This window comes from Schistocerca americana, chromosome 2 (assembly GCF_021461395.2).
Source record: "Schistocerca americana isolate TAMUIC-IGC-003095 chromosome 2, iqSchAmer2.1, whole genome shotgun sequence".
Classification (NCBI taxonomy): domain Eukaryota; kingdom Metazoa; phylum Arthropoda; class Insecta; order Orthoptera; family Acrididae; genus Schistocerca; species Schistocerca americana.
This window is the reverse complement of record NC_060120.1, coordinates 523,723,385-523,741,164: the sequence shown is the minus strand read 5'-3', so window position 1 is coordinate 523,741,164 and position 17,780 is coordinate 523,723,385. Positions and strand designations below refer to the sequence as shown.

At 41.0% G+C, this 17,780-nt stretch overlaps 1 protein-coding gene across 1 annotated transcript in view; it reads right to left on the bottom strand.

Annotated features, from left to right (window-relative positions):
* LOC124595747 overlaps nucleotides 1-17,780 on the bottom strand; it is a 113,337-nt gene that overhangs the window by 77,285 nt on the left and 18,272 nt on the right. The window lies entirely within an intron of this gene.

Below are 17,780 nucleotides of genomic sequence, written 5' to 3'. Positions count from 1 at the left end.
TTTTTTCTCTCAATTAAGCCTATCTTTTAATGCAATACGGCTCGAATCCTGATGAAAGGATATGAACAGAAGTCAGTGATCGTTTATAAAGTTCATCTTGCAGTCTAAAGAGCTTTCCATTTTGAAGAGGAAACTCTTGTGCCAAGAGGATAGTATTCCCAGGAACTCAAGCACCTAGATACTACAGTCTAGTTACCAATCTTAGAATCACATGACGGAGTGTACTCTAGAGACTACCTAAGCAGATTCCACCATCTTCTATTTTTTTATTGTTCTTAGACGTAAGGTTGTGTTTTGTGCAATATTTGTAATTTTTTCGAGATCTACACGTTTAAGTCTCGTATAATGCATTAACTCTATTTGAAATATATGGTTAATTCTTTAGTTACAGACTATTATGCCAAGTTATACATATATATTGCACTGGATTAAATTTGGGCGCACTCTATCGAATTGGCACGTAAAATTCTCCTCCTCAAAAAATCGTTTTGTGTGTAACGGGTAACAAACCGACGCCTTCTGTAGACACTAGCCGTCATATGAAATACAAGTTGCATTATTTGTTAGGATTGAGCCTAGCTACACAATTCCAAACGGAAATGGCAAATATTTGCTATAACTCCAGAGAAAGGCACATAAAGACTCTTAGAAAAGACATCCTATATAAAGTATTGACGGTTACGGAATGCTGCGTCGGTCGTTCACCTTAATAAGAAATAATTTAACAAAGTACAATACTGTGACTTGGAAAATAGGAAAACCTTCAATTTGGCAGAGAAAATATTGTAATGCAGGAAAAAACTGGAGTACAATGAAGTGGATAAGGAATAAGAAAATATTTTAAAGATCAAGTACTCATCTGGCTAGAAGCGAAAGTGTGTAAATTGTTTCGAATTACCACCTTGTCCCCTACCTTTCTGGTAGAGGGAAAGTCACCCAAGGAACGACTTATAGAGAAGGAGACGACGCGTCACATCTCACTAACACCTTCACAGAGGTACACATACGTATTTAACATGAGAAATGTTTAATTGTTTTGGGTTTTAGTGTAAATGGCATATTAGTTATAATACAGTAGAGTCACGTGAAAAGATTATGTCACATTGTCCTTAGAAAAATGAAGTGAAACAATTTTTTTAATGCTTTGAACCTCACATTTTGCAATAACAGATATAATGTCTGGTGTTATACCACAATCACTGGTTATACAATGTTACTTATAATCCGTCTTGACTGCTAAAATTATTTATTCACATGGATGGTTTCGGTCACCATCAGATCTGCAAATTTCGGTTACAGGAGTAACTCATCCATAAGCAACAACCTTCACATGCTGCGTCCTGTAACCGAAATTTGCAGATCTGAAGGTGGTTCTAGAGGCACCGAAACCGTCCACGTTAATAAACATCTTTACAATCAAGACGGATTATAAGTAACATAGATTTGAACCTCGTGCACAGTGATGTTGTGGGCCATACAGAGCTAAGATAATGATCAAATTCATTTGCACTACACTTCCCCAAAGGGGTTGTAACAAGACCAATACCCCTGGCTCTTCCTATGACTAACGAAGAAGTATGTAGAACACTTCACATCGCTTCACAGGGTTCAGACCTTGCAAACAGCAACCTACGATATCACTGTATGGTTTCACCAATCCTGCTACCTTTAACGTTCCTACTGCTTCTTTCAAATACTTGTATACTATCTTGTTATCAGTGGTCTGAGAAAGATATTTGGAGAGATTTTCTCCGTTAGTAAGACTATTTTTTCAGTGTCTTCACGAAGAAGACGAAATTAATAACATTAAAAATCAAGTAAACAAAACAGTTTTATGACATTTTGACTGTTACCTGGAAGTAAACATGACAGAGAGGACATTCTGTTAAGTGGTACTGAAGACAAATCGTCATAACGAACGGTACAGCCTTTCTCGCTTCGAGTGGAGAGATACCAAATCTCTTTCTGTTACTTCTCTTTAAACATCGCTAGGATTTCGTTTGTGGCTTAAGGAATATGTCAGGATGGTTGCTTTAAAAAAAAGACGCCACTGATATCCTACCACATCCATATCATAGCTTGTGTTCTATTTCTGAAGAGATTACCATATTTCCTCATGACGTGCTTGCTGCTGCACAAAAATATACTTCGATATCGATTTTTATTCCTCTGTCGCCTTGTCTCTAATGGACAGCACTCACGATTATATGTTACGGTCGTGGTCTGAAATAAATTTTGATTTTTGCGCTACTGCGTAATTTTTCAATCATCAGCTGATTCGTAGCGGTTACAGAGATGGATCATTTTATTTCATGACTAAAAATGTAGCAACTTATATCGTAAAACTGACTTCGGTTGGGAGCAAACCTGTTGCAAGAACGAGGAAACAAAAAATCCCGAAACATTGTATGTAAATGATAATCTGTGAAGACAGCAGCTCGAACTCTGATCCGTCGGCGGTGAGTCAGCCACTTCGGGCTCTTCCTCTAGCTGAAAATTCCGGTGTGGTCTCGAGGGCTCTGGACAGTATGTCGCACCTCATTATCGCTTCTCATCTGGAACCACCTCTTACTCTGTAATAAATAAGGGTACAGATATGTCAACAAAGATGAACCCTGTGAAAACTCCTGAAGAGGTCTTGTTAATCATTGTGGGTACAGCAGATGTCAGACACGCCCTTTCCTACAGAGCACACGCACTTCTATTCCTGCAGCCCCTGCAGAACATGAAGTCACAATTGTAAATTTCCTTTGACTACATCCCTATTAACAGTTCAGTATCAATTTTGATGATGAGTTTTCAAATACTTCATCTTCGCCTGATTAGTAAATAAAGTGACGTGCTACTTGTGTACTTCTTACTAACAAGGGACAGCTTTGACAACGAATTTTCGGAACCGCACAAAACCATGTATAAAATAACACCTGATCACAGAAAAACCAGTGGTCTGTGTAATTTCCATGAAAAACGTTTCATTCTACAAAGAGCAGTATTTTAATAGAGAGAAATAAAGTAACAATATGTAAGTGAAAGGTAAATAGGGAACTGGAAGAATATTAACACGTAATTCAATGACGACAGTATAACAAGAATTTTCAGTCAACAGTGCAAAAATACTCTGCCTAAAGTAATCATATAGCTCAAAACACACATATCCTACATACCTGATAGTACTTATACTAATCCTCATTCTGCAGATGCTGGAGTGGTTAAAACAATGCGGACGAGAACAAAGACAACACCTCACTAAATCCACGTTTCTATGATCAATATCACTTACGTATTCAATCAGTCCAATAACAAACGTGACATTAATTACATTTTTAAATGGTGATGTGGGTATGTCAGTGTCAAACAGGCTTTTCACCAAGTTTAGTGCAAAATATGCACATCCTCTGTTGCAGAAAGTTGGTTGTACATAACAGAGCGAAGTGCATAATGACAAACTTATGTGAATCTTCGCTTGTGTTTTGGAATATTGAAGTCTTACATAATCAGGAATCATTCTGATGTAGAGCTTATATTGGCGAAAGATGTAACCTCTAAGAGATGGTAGTGTTTCGTGCATTGTAGTGGAATATCTTCAGCATAACATCTTTACTTGGACAACTTGCACCTCGACGAGGACGATGCATATACCCTCACCATCAATTATGCAACAATATGTTCTTTTCACCTGCTGCGTGTTCGCAAAGGACTACAGTTACAAATCGTTTCATGTTGATCTTTGGTTCTTGTTCTAGTTTTGCTTGCCTCCGCATGAATGTATCGTGGGCAGGTTATTTCAAGTTCCTTTGAAACATAACGGGCAACAGTGACTTTTGCGACCTCAAAACAGATGTACAATTTATTTACTAATCAGTCTGTCATTGGTAATACCACATCAATTGTGTATCTGTGGGTAGAGCATGACAGTGTTGATGGTGAAGGCATTTCGTACTGGAATTGGCTCTGGTCACTGTTCCAAATATTTTCTCTCTCCACACTCTGCTCTCTCATAAACACCTTCACTTCATCCACATAGCGTTGTGTCATCTGACGTTTACTATTAAAGGCTTGTTTCTATTTCTGTGTGACAAATATAGTGACATGCGATATTTAGCTTTAAGACTGTCGATAAGGGAATTCGAAGATTTGAAATTGTCCAAGTCATCCATTTTATACGCTTCTAGTGCCCAGATCTGCATATGCCAACAGTGAACAGTAGATCCACACGACCTCCCTCTATCTAATTGTGATACCACATGCTCTTTCAGAGCTTGTACTGTTTTCTATCAAATGATCTCCTGCTGCCTTTCACTAGACGCTCAATTTACAATTAACCGGTAATTTGCTATACTTTTAATGCCCTTATAATGTCTCACTAGTATGCTACAGGAATTGAAGCCAAGACTGCCACAGCCTTCTTCAGTGTTTTCTAGTCAGCTGTCGTCAGTATCTTCCAGTACACTGGATTTCGACGGTTTGCATGTAGATAGGTCGTACTCACTTTGACTGGACTGTTGCTGCTGCCCTAGAGATGAATGTCGTGTACTGATTGGACAAAAACCTTCAGCTTCAGGTTCTGCCTGTTCTTCCAAATCAGTATCCCTATCTTCATATTTTAATGTTTAACATCTTTAAATCACACCCAGTAGATCTATACAGGTGTGGAACTGTTAAATTCCTTAGCTTTCCTAGATTCTTTTAGATTTAATCAATTCAAGTGACTCTTGCAGGGTACCCTCGTAAACAAGGAAACGACCTCAAAACTCACCATGATTTGTCATAAGTTTGACGAGAAGACCACTGAACATTTTAGGCATTTCTTGACTTCGACGTATTTTCTTTTTAATGAAGGATACTAGGAACAAATGGAGGGAGTCCCCATGGGTAGCCTACTGTCACCGGTGGTAGCGAATTTGTACATGGAGAACTTCGAGGAGGAAGCCCTGTCGTCATCCTAATGGAAACCTACTTGCTTTTTCCGTTACGTGGACGACACGTTCGTCATCTGGCCACATGGTATGGATAAACTCCTTGACTTCCTTACACATCTAAACTTCATACACCCCAACATCAAATTCACTATGGAGACTGAAACGGAGGGTATATTACCTTTCCTTGACGTCTTGGTCAAGAGAAGGGCTAACGGCACCCTAGGTCATGGAATGTTTCGGAAGACAACGCACACTGATCTTTATTTGCACGCAGACAGCTGCCATCACGCTTCACAGAGGAGTGGGGTACTTAAAACTCCAGTACATAGGGAGCGCACTATCTCTGATGCAGCCAGTCTACCCCAGGAATTGGAACATCTGAGAACTGTATTTCGAAAAAGTGGGTACTCAGAGTGGCAGATTAAACGTGCTCTCCGCCGAACCACTACAACAAAACCTGTGGAGTCGGAAGATATCACGAGGGAGGAGGCAGGCACTGCGTTTATTCCATATATAGGCGCACTCTCGGGGAAAACCACCCGCATTTTGAAGAAACACCAGAACTGTGTTTTGTCCTCGGAATAAGACTCGTGCAACGGTGGGGAGCGCCAAAGATGACCTCGGTTTCAGGAAGGCCGGCGTGTATCAGATTCCGTGTCAACATGGCAAGTCGTATATTGGTCAGACGATGCGTACCGTCGAGGATCGATGCCGTGAACACCAGAGGCACACTCGACTGATGTATCGGAGCAAGTCGGGGGTCGCTGAACATTGTTTGTCGGAAAATCACGCTATGGAGTATGAACGCACGAGTTTTCTGGTACAGACGTCGAGATACTGGGACAGCGTTGTTAGACAGGGCATCGAAATTCGCGCCAATGATAACCTCATAAACCGTGATTGTGGCTATAACCTTAGCAAGGCTTTGGAAACAGCGATTGGGTTAATCAAGAGTAAATCGAGCAAACGTATAGTTGTGACGACCACGGCGCACAGAGCCATCACACCGACGTCATCTCAGACGCCGTCGCTATCTGTTCCACCGCGTGACCGTGGCGCGGGGCGCAGACGGCGGAGGGAGTACGCCACGGGCGGAGGGAATTTAAATCAGCCGCCGCCGATTAATTTTTCCATTTCCGCTGCTACTATGAAACATACATCGCTCACGTATGAGACGGAACACTTAATAGAAGTATCGGTACGCACTTTGAAAAAGTAATGGGACCCCCACATCCTTGAGCGATGTTTGTTTCACAATAACAGCAGATTTGCTGAGACTAATGAGACAAGATTTTCGCTTGTCATGCTTGATACGCAAATAGTTACACAACGGCGATCCTAATCCAACAAATCTGAAGTTAAGATTTACATGTTCTCTGTAGATAAAAGCTACACAGTGATGTTACGTCACCATCAATTTTTGTTTCTGGCGACATGATAGATTTACAATGTGTAAACAAACAATTTTTGTAAGTCATATTTTCGATCAGTGGATATTTGTGTTAGTTATCAATTGATTTTGTCTTGTATTGTGTGTTCTTGCGAGTGTGGTGGTGTGTGACAGTTGGTGAATTTTTGAGTCACTGCAGACTAGATTTACAGCTTGAAGTGCATCGTTCATCTAATATTTTAATTACGTTACTGTCGGCTGACAGTTATGGGAGTTTCAAGGATTGAGTTTTTCTTTTAAAGTACATTGGAAAATTAGAATAAATTGTTTAAATACTTGCAGTACAGAAAACTTTCCTGTTCCATGGTGTTAAAAGTATTTCTACCTGCCAAATATGCAATGTTGCTATAAGGATTGTATCAATTAGAGAAGGCCACTTTATTCATACAGAGTTCTATTTGAGAGCTGTCTTTTTCCATATCTCATTGCACACCACCGAGAACTATTCCATAGTTGCACTGTCGCTGGCTCCAGAAGCCAGGAATCACGTATATTGACAGGTTAACTTAATTTCTGTTAAAAATTTTAAATGAAAGAGAGATTCTGCTCAGCTTACTACATGACGGCAATATCCTGCCCTCCACTCACCAAACACGTTACAAGTTACATAATAAATTGACAGACCCGCTGTCACTGGAGAATACAAAGAAGTATCGAGATCCAAAGATTAAATGTAGGAGGCAGAGACCTTATCAATAATCACACAAAATCCTCTCTCGTGAATAGAAAGGACAACAACTGCTAAACATTATATACTGGTCCATTTGAAATAGGTAATGTTGAAAATGTTAGTGCTTCCTTGCTAGTATATCCTGGATAACCAAAATTAAAGGCTATAAACACTCCACTACTTAATGAGCAACTTCTAAAATGTTTTTGAATGTTTCTGTCCCCATAATGATGTATGTATGAATTTAGTTTCCACGTTTTGTAGATGAAAGTCCATGTAACTCGACATTTTACATTTAGTACGAAGCACATGTGTACTTTGTACAAGTGTATGTATAAGTAGAATAGTGTGTGAACATATGCATTATTAACCAGTTGCCATATTGTGGCATAATCTGTAATGAGCTGTAAATACTTAGTGAAGTTGAACTTTTATGTCACTTAATGAACATTGTCTCGTGTACATGTTGCTTAAACAACGTGACCTTGGAATGGTTCCAGTCTAAAGGAGTCACCACACATATTGCGATGTTTATATCATTGTGACAGCTGATGAACAGTTCCTGTTTCGTAAAATGTGGTCCGCCGCTGACGGATTCACAAGCGCATTGTCGACTGAACTTCCTTGACCGGCAGCAACAGACGTCCACACATCTCTTTCTTCAGGTCATCAAAGAAGTGAAAACCACGCGGAGAAGGGTTCTGGCTTAATGGAGCATGTTGCTGTGTTTCTCAACCGAATTGTTGAAGATCAGGCTTAGTCCGATTGGCAGTGTGGGGGCTTGCATTACCGTGCAAGAAGAGCATTCGGACCGACTGCCCGAGGTCAAATGGGAAATCCAAGACTAGAAACATCCCACACCTTGCGATATCATACCACCATCATACTTGCCTCCAAGACTCTTTCCTGGGAGCAATGGAGGCTGCAGCGTTCTGGATAAGACATAATCAGTGGTGTGATGTTCCAATAGTAGAAAGTGACCTTTTGCGGTAATGGGAAATCCAAGACTAGAAACATCCCACACCTTGTGATATCATACCAACATCATACTCGCCTCCAAGAGTCTTTCGTGGGAGCAATGGATGCTGCAGCTTTATGCATAAGACATAATTAGTGGTGTGATGTGCCAGTAGTAGAAAGTGACCTTTTGCGGTAAATATGGCAAGAAAATGCGGTCTCTCAATGTGACTGGCTGATGCATTCGAAGGCTGTGCCCTAAACCACCACTTTTCTTCCACCAAAACTTTTGGAAAGGTGCATTAAACTCACCTAACATTCTGGAATAAGTTTCTTTACATAGAAGCCATCGCCAACTTCATTCGAAGTTCATAATTACAAGCGTAACTGAAAACAAAAGCTAAACGGAAAGACAAACAACGCTCTTCGGGCACTCAAGCGAAGTTATGGCCCCGTCTAAACAGATCAAATGTGCAGTCATGATACAATGACGTGCTGTTGGATGCGGACAATTATATTTCATTTTCACGCACAATTCAGTAAAATGTTAAGGAAATTTAGGGGTTAGTCATGGGACACGGACATGTTGCCTCGTGCGGTCATTTAAATCTTATTTCTGTGCACTAATAATGAGTCTAACACAGTTTCAGAATACATAACATGTAATCGGTTTATTGGGTCGCAAGATAAATTTCGTAAATAAGACAATAACTTGCGAATTGGTAAAACGAAGAGAATAATGTTTGTGACTTGTAGATTATACCATCCCGCAAAAGGAAATACGAGTAGTATTCCTGTAAAAGAATTGAACGAACTACTTAATTACGTGACACCAGTTCCTCGATTATGGTTGACAACAGCCTCCGGACTACTAATCAGCGACCTGCGACAGTATTAGAAGTCTGTATGTTGGTTAAATCATTAGAGCTCTCGAGAAAGCAGTTAGGTACCTCACACGTAATTCGCTCTCTGAGTGAATGTTATAGTTAGCATATCATCTTTAGTATCACCGAGGAAGTTAAGGGGATCAAACTTGAGTTTGGTTACTCCCCTATATTCCTTTCTTTGTATAATATGAGGCTTGAAATTACTATCGAGAATCTGAACGGTAAAAACCTTTAAACTATACGAGAATATCAATACAAGGACAATGATTTATATTCATTTACAAGGGCAAAAACATTTCCCGGAGGGAAGAGAAACTAAAGAGGAATCTGAAATACTTAATTCCCTTACCAGTGATTTCAGGGAAGTTCGGAAGTAGCCACAAATGAATGCATGATCATGTTGGGACAACTATGAATGGTGAGAGTAAAAAAGATGATTTAATGGTAAATAAAAAGAATCAAAACGTAGAATATGTCGCTCCTGATGAGAATGGCGCAGTCGATTTAAATGGAAACGCCGTAGACAGCGGATCTGACCTGCACCTTTCAAATGAAGCGACAGAAGACTGAATAAAAATATGATACTGCGCCAGATGAGATTTCGCCAAATGAAACCAATTGTGCGAAACATAAAGTTGTAGTGAAGCTAAACTAAAATTTTTCACCATAAACAAAAGTGTTGGGCGGGAATTTCACTAAATATCATAGTAAAGTGAACGGTAGCATAAGTGAAGAAGCTGACACTTGTGACGGCGGGAACAGCTGTAATGAACAACGAGAAGGGAATGCATGCTACAGTGAACAGTCAGTGTATGAAATTAGTGAACCTAATTATAAGCAAAGTGAGTTTATTAACATACGTCATGCCATAGTATACGGAAGTTAATAATGCCAGTGAAGTAGAAAGAATTGCGAATAAAACTAGTAGTACAAATAATAGAGTTCAGTTCTCGTGTATTTAACCTGTGCCTGACGGGCAGAATAAGATTAGCAACGAAGCAGTGCTTCTTGAATCAGACAGTTAAGGTAAAACTAATGCAGTTTAACTATGAGGTTAGTCGTACTGTTGATACAAAAAGTGCAGTCAATGATCTGTGTATTATGAGTAGCTTTGTGAGATGAAATAGCGAAAGCAGCTGAGGGGCTAGTACGCAAAACGACAAAGGGTATTAGAAACACTTGCACAACACAGGACATACTGGATTAACTGGAATACAGCCGGGAGACGTCGTCGAGAAACGACAATATTTCGACAGGAGCACAACCTGCCGTTTTCAGCGCAAAACTGCAGCAAGTAAGCGCTAAGCAACTTAACGTAATGCCTTGATTTTCACAGAAACGTCGTAATGATAACACACACACACACACATACAAACAAAGGCGTAGAGACACTGTAATCACTCGGGCTATTACAACCAAAAGTTAGCGACGTCAGAAATTATCTATAACGATTATTAAAAACCAACGGTGAGAAGCGTAAGCTCTGTCACGTTGTTTTATGAAAAGCGACAGAGCCGGATTCCATGCAAATTTTAAACAAAAATCAGCATGCCTATTAATGATGTGTCTTGCTACTTCAATTTCAACAGCTTAGTTAAGAACATACAATGTAAGTAGGCTGTTTAGGTTTTTTAATTGGTAACGCCACCTCTGTATGAAAATCACTGGCTGTGCTGTGTGCAGTCTGTGGCTGCTTTGCATTGTTGTAATACTCGCCATTGTAGTGTTGGGCAGCGGCAGCTGGATGTGAACAGCGCGTAGCGTTGCGCAGTTGGAGGTGAGCCGCCAGCAGTGGTGGATGTGGGGAGAGAGATGGCGGAGTTTTGAAATTTGTCATGAACTGCTATATTTATATATGATGATATCAAGGTAAATACATTGTTTGTTCTCTATTAATATCTTTCATTTGCTAACTATCCCTATCAGTAGTTAGTGCCTTCCATAGTTTGAATCTTTTATTTAGCTGGCAGTAGTGGCGCAAGCTGTATTGCAGTAGCTTGAGCAGCGAAGATTTTTGTGAGGTAAGTGGTTTGTGAAAGGTATAGTTTAATGTTAGTCAGGGCCATTCTTTTGTAGGGAATTTTGAAAGTCAGATTGCGTTGCGCTAACTAAATATTGTGTGTCAGTTTAAGCACAGTCATGTAGAATTGTTCAAAAGGGACGTTTCAACAACAATTGGAATCTTCGTACTGTTATGCTTCATAGGATAACAGTTCCAAAGACAAAGTTCTCCAATGGCGGGTTTGCTCTCCTGTTGTAATCGTGTGCCACTTATGCTCAGTACGCCGGCCCTCAATTGTCCTCATCGACTTACCAATAAAGGATGACTTCAACTACAAGGAATACGGAAGACACCCACCTTTCGCAAACCATGATCATCCTCTACAAATCCTAAAGGGACACTGGTTTAACATGGCGATCCAATGACGAGCTTCCCACCAGATCTCCGCAAAATACGATCAATACTGACAGAAATGTTTCCCACGTAAGGCAAAAATATCGTAGATTTTGATACTAACTCGGTGTCATCATAACTCACCTGATGCATAGTTGGCCGAAAACGCAATGCACGTCTGATATGTCTTACACTAGAACCATTCTGACAAAAGGTGACCTCGAGATGCGCTAACTCAGCTGACATACTCTCAGAGTCTGGGATACAATAGCCCTATGAACTAAGGTAAGAAGCGTCGCTTCACCTTGAGCAACTTGGTGACAACTGTCAGCCTACAGATACAAGTCAAAGCTAGTCGGCTGCCTACCTTCAGCATGACCTATCGCACAACCCACTTTCCTTGTGACCAACACATCAAGTAAGGGTACAAAGCCACCCTTTCCCATCTCCATCAAGAGCGGAATATTCGGGTGGATTGAATTCATGCTCTCTAAAACGTCGCTAAAATTTTTCTCTACCATGACGGTTAACAACAAAGGAAACCTGCCTTTCTTTTCAGACATGTAGACGACATTTTTGTGATTTGACCTCGTGGAAGTGAAAATTTCAGCAACTTTTTAGAGCACTTCAATTCACTCAACCCGATTATTCGTCCTTTGATGCTTATGGAGAAGGATGGTTCAAATGGCTCTGCGCACTATGGGACTCAACGTCTTAGGTCATAAGTCCCCTAGAACTTAGAACTACTTAAACCTAACTAACCTAAGGACATCACACACACCCATGCCCGAGGCAGGATTCGAACCTGCGACCGTAGCAGTCTCGCGGTTCCGGACTCCAGCGCCAGAACCGCTAGACCACCGCGGCCTGCGGAGAAGGATGGCTGTCTTCCCTTTCTTGATGTGTTAGTCAGAGGAAGGTATATGGTACGTTGGGTCATTCTGATGATAGGAAGCGTACTAGCTTAATCTTGTATCTGTAGGCTGACAGCTGTCACCATCTGCCTCAACCAGAAAGGATACTTCACACCTTGATTCACAGGACCCATGCCATCACAGACATGCGAGTTTTTCAGCTGAGCTAATCAATCTCGAAATCACTCTTCGTCAGGTTGGTTACAGTGAATGACAGATCAGACCTGCATAGCGCTCTTGGCCATGTGCACTCCCGGTGACTGGTGATAATACCGAGGTAGCACCAAATTATATGGCCTTTTTGACCTACATTGGGACCATTTCTATGTGTATTGGTCGTAGTTTGCGGAGATATAATGTGACACGAGTTTTTCGACAGTCATCTAAGGTCAGTGTACTTTCGGTTTCCGTAAAGGATCATCTGGGTGGGGAGCATGACGCTTGCTCTCCTTGCATTTGTGGCATATTGGTGAGACAATCACGTCTGTGGATGCCTGGATAGAGTTCATGCTTAACACCTGGTGATTATCATTTCACTATCGATAACTTCTGAGTGTGATGTCACCGTTAAGAATTACAAATTTTTTTGAAATATCTCTTAACATTGTTTTAGGGTACTGGTACGCTGAAATATCGATATTAGATTTTACAGAGAGATGTAAAGGGAGTCAGCAAATGAATGTGTAAAAGTATTATGTTTGTATGCAAAGCTCTTTGATGTAAATGAATTGATAATCAACGATAAGGAAAATGTTATTGCCATTTAACGAATAAATTCGAATAGCTGTAACCACCTTACGACAAATTTTCATGGTTAATATAATAAACAAATGTGTAGAATAAGATGAGGAGAAGTACAAAGGGTTTTACGAGACCAATTGTGGAGGTGACTTTGGCGAAAGGAGCGCCAAGTGAGAAGACGATGGAAAGAAAGGCAGTTGCGTGGGAGCCTTCACAGCGTGTGTATCGGGCTGCGATAGGTCCGCTAAGGTGTGGCTTATTTGGTGCTAAAGTTGTGAAAAAGTGCAACCAAATATTCGGATGGCAGCGGCTTTTATGCCCCAAAGTCGTCTAGAGTATGTAGCAAATTGGAAAGCAAGATTATCCGAATAATTTTATAAGGGAATTCGGCCGACCCTCCGACGAGTAAAGATGGCTGCTGCTTGTGACGTGGCTATCAATAAGGAAGTCCATCACTGGGGACGTGAAGAGCCGACCGAAATTGTTGTACAAACAGTACTATGAGCCCTCCAGCACGCAACTCAAGGCAAGCAGTAATTCTATGGACTTGTTTGTTTGATCGCAGAACGTGTGAGGGGTTTCAGTCAACTTACTTTGAAGTGAAAAAATTGAAGTTGTGCAAACTTATTCTCTGAAAATTTCTGCCCCAAGCCATCACCAGTCCTGTTTCCTGGTCATATTTGTTGTGTAATCACGGTTTGAAAGTTAAATTGTTTGTTTGTTTAATATTTGAGTAAACGGTACGATAGGTAAATTCATTACTATTATGAACTGCTTCATAGTAGAAAGAGGGGGACTTTCAAGCGAAGAAATTGCTTTGGTTGATAACACCATCTTTAAATGTGGTCGTTTTGTTCAACAAAATAAACTACATTCCATTGAATAACATTAATTTTGCTACAAATTTAAATTTGCTTTGCCTGCTAATTCAAAATTAGAGTAACAAGTTTTTCAAAAGTAAAGATAGCTGCCACTTGCTCAGTCCGAGTTTGCTTCCATGTTGTTGCGAAGTAAATTCAAATAAAAAAAATTACAGCCATTCAAAAGCAGTGTCAGCACTAAAAGTAAATAAAGGAAAAAAGTTAAAAAATTTCAAAATTGCTCCATCAGAGCTGGCGACCGAAAATGAAAGTTTAGGAATAGTTTTTCTTACAGTGGGCCTAACAAAGGTAAGGTTTCGGGTCTGCTGTGGTGTACTACTGCAGTGTGGATGGATCTTGTAGCAGGTAGGTCAGACATTGTACAATCCTGAGTTCCGGAACGAATTCGCACAGCGAGCCCCTTCATCCACATTGTGCTTTGGGTAGAAGCCCACGTTCAATGACAGCCTTGCGGTGTAACGTCCATTAGGTTACACCGGTCATAAGTTTTATTGAACATAGAAAGTTTACTAACAATAAGTGTAGTAACATTTTACAGTGTAAAGCTTAAGTTAGCGGGGGTGAGTTAATGGCTGTATTGTGGCTTGAGAAAAGCAGCGGAACGCGGCCACAGAGACAAGGTTAAGTTTTTTTGTGCCAGTGTCCATAGGTGTCAGAGGAGGTGTGGTCGTTGCCCGCTTCCTAAGGGTGTTCGCTTTCGTCGGGACGGCTTGCGCTGGATTTTCACTTATCAGCAACCAACAAACGTTATTATGTGCACTGAAAATGTAATTATTTAAACAAAAGTAGTAGAAAGAAAGACGTAGGGAAAGATGTACGTAGTTAACTGTTCTCTTTTTCAACTACGTTTCGTAAAGACAGTACTATTCCTTGCGATTTCGTACGAGAATTATTTTATACGAGTACTACGAATCGGACAAAGGTGGAATCGGCAGGTATGGTCACATATGGCTGCCTTGACAGGACTTATAAAACCTTTTCTGGGAAAAGTTCTGTGTGCAAACGTGCATAAATACCAGAACTTGGTAACAATTGTCCATGACAACAAGCTGCAAGGTAGCACAACAAAGACCGATTCTGACAATGAGACAGTCTCTGTTTGATTGCGTAAGTGTACTTGTGAGGCAAGACAACTGTTTAAAAAAAATGTCAGGGTCTAACGGCAATCCCGAAACGGAGAAAATTAAGGCAGAAACGGACAGCTCTGGCAATGGGGCGCTGATAGCTGACGTAGCGGGCGCGCTCGGGAGCAGTGACGCATCTGGCCGACCGGTGTCATTACTGGCGGCTAGTGACAGTGCAATTGAAATGACGCAACCATTAAGCGAAACAACACAGCTAAATGTGCGAAAAGTAGGAAAAGAGACTACTGTTTCAGATCAGCATGATGTTGATTCGAAACGAACAAAGGGTGTAGATGTTCAACCAACTATATCCTATTTAATGACAATGTGGAACAATATGTCCAAGATCATGTTGGCTATGAATTCTAACATGAGTTCCAATATGGGAGGGATCCGGTTGGATATTACGGCTGAGAGCCAGAGTTTAGAAACTAGGCTCACTAGTAAACTTGAGCAGAAAATTTCCGATCAGACCAAAGAATTAGATACGAAAATTTCTACGTTAGACATTAATGTAACGTGGAAAACTGAAGCGAATTTAAAAGTACTAAATTTGCAGAGCCAAAGAATTAATGAACTCGACTTGCGCCATAGGGTGGTGGGGTTTCGGGTTCCGCTGGATAGGTCAGGAGTCCACTACACGCAACAAGCGGCTACACGGGTAGCAGGGGTTGTGTGGCGTGGGCTGGGCGGTTTTTTAGGTTAGATGGCCTTGGGCAAGTACAGAAAGGGCAACAGCCTCAACGGGTGCGGGGCAAAGTCAGGACATGCGGGGAACAAGCAGCAATCGGTATTGTAATTGTCAACTGTCGAAGCTGCGTTGGCAAAGTACCGGAACTTCAAGCACTGATAGAAAGCACCGAAGCTGAAATCGTTATAGGTACAGAAAGCTGGCTTAAGCCAGAGATAAATTCTGCCGAAATTTTTACAAAGGTACAGACAGTGTTTAGAAAGGATAGATTGCATGCAACCGGTGGTGGAGTGTTCGTCGCTGTTAGTAGTAGTTTATCCTGTAGTGAAGTAGAAGTGGATAGTTCCTGTGAATTATTATGGGTGGAGGTTACACTAAACAACCGAACTAGGTTAATAATTGGCTCCTTTTACCGACCTCCCGACTCAGCAGCATTAGTGGCAGAACAACTGAGAGAAAATTTGGAATACATTTCACATAAATTTTCTCAGCATGTTATAGTCTTAGGTGGAGATTTCAATTTACCAGATATAGACTGGGACACTCAGATGTTTAGGACGGGTGGTAGGGACAGAGCATCGAGTGACATTATACTGAATGCACTATCCGAAAATTACCTCGAGCAATTAAACAGAGAACCGACTCGTGGAGATAACATCTTGGACCTACTGATAACAAACAGACCCGAACTTTTCGACTCTGTATGTACAGAACAGGGAATCAGTGATCATAAGGCCGTTGCAGCATCCCTGAATATGGAAGTTAATAGGAATATAAAAAAAGGGAGGAAGGTTTATCTGTTTAGCAAGAGTAATAGAAGGCAGATTTCAGACTACCTAACAGATCAAAACGAAAATTTCTGTTCCGACACTGACAATGTTGAGTGTTTATGGAAAAAGTTCAAGGCAATCGTAAAATGCGTTTTAGACAGGTACGTGCCGAGTAAAACTGTGAGGGACGGGAAAAATCCACCGTGGTACAACAACAAAGTTAGGAAACTACTGCGAAAGCAAAGAGAGCTCCACTCCAAGTTTAAACGCAGCCAAAACCTCTCAGACAAACAGAAGCTAAACGATGTCAAAGTTAGCGTAAGGAGGGCTATGCGTGAAGCGTTCATTGAATTCGAAAGTAAAATTCTATGTACCGACTTGACAGAAAATCCTAGGAAGTTCTGGTCTTACGTTAAATCAGTAAGTGGCTCGAAACAGCATATCCAGACACTACGGGATGATGATGGCATTGAAACAGAGGATGACACGCGTAAAGCTGAAATACTAAACACCTTTTTCCAAAGCTGTTTCACAGAGGAAGACCGCACTGCAGTTCCTTCTCTAAATCCTCGCACAAACGAAAAAATGGCTGACATCGAAATAAGTGTCCAAGGAATAGAAAAGCAACTGGAATCACTCAATAGAGGAAAGTCCACTGGACCTGACGGGATACCAATTCGATTCTACACAGAGTACGCGAAAGAACTTGCCCCCCTTCTAACAGCCGTGTACCGCAAGTCTCTAGAGGAACGGAGGGTTCCAAATGATTGGAAAAGAGCACAGATAGTCCCAGTCTTCAAGAAGGGTCGTCGAGCAGATGCGCAAAACTATAGGCCTATATCTCTTACGTCGATCTCTTGTAGAATTTTAGAACATGTTTTTTGCTCGCGTATCATGTCATTTCTGGAAACCCAGAATCTACTATGTAGGAATCAACATGGATTCCGGAAACAGCGATCGTGTGAGACTCAACTCGCCTTATTTGTTCATGAGACCCTGAAAATATTAGATACAGGCTCCCAGGTAGATGCTATTTTTCTTGACTTCCGGAAGGCGTTCGATACAGTTCCGCACTGTCGCCTGATAAACAAAGTAAGAGCCTACGGAATATCAGACCAGCTGTGTGGCTGGATTGAAGAGTTTTTAGCAAACAGAACACAGCATGTTGTTATCAATGGAGAGACGTCTACAGACGTTAAAGTAACCTCTGGCGTGCCACAGGGGAGTGTTATGGGACCATTGCTTTTCACAATATATATAAATGACCTAGTAGATAGTGTCGGAAGTTCCATGCGGCTTTTCGCGGATGATGCTGTAGTATACAGAGAAGTTGCTGCATTAGAAAATTGTAGCGAAATACAGGAAGATCTGCAGCGGATAG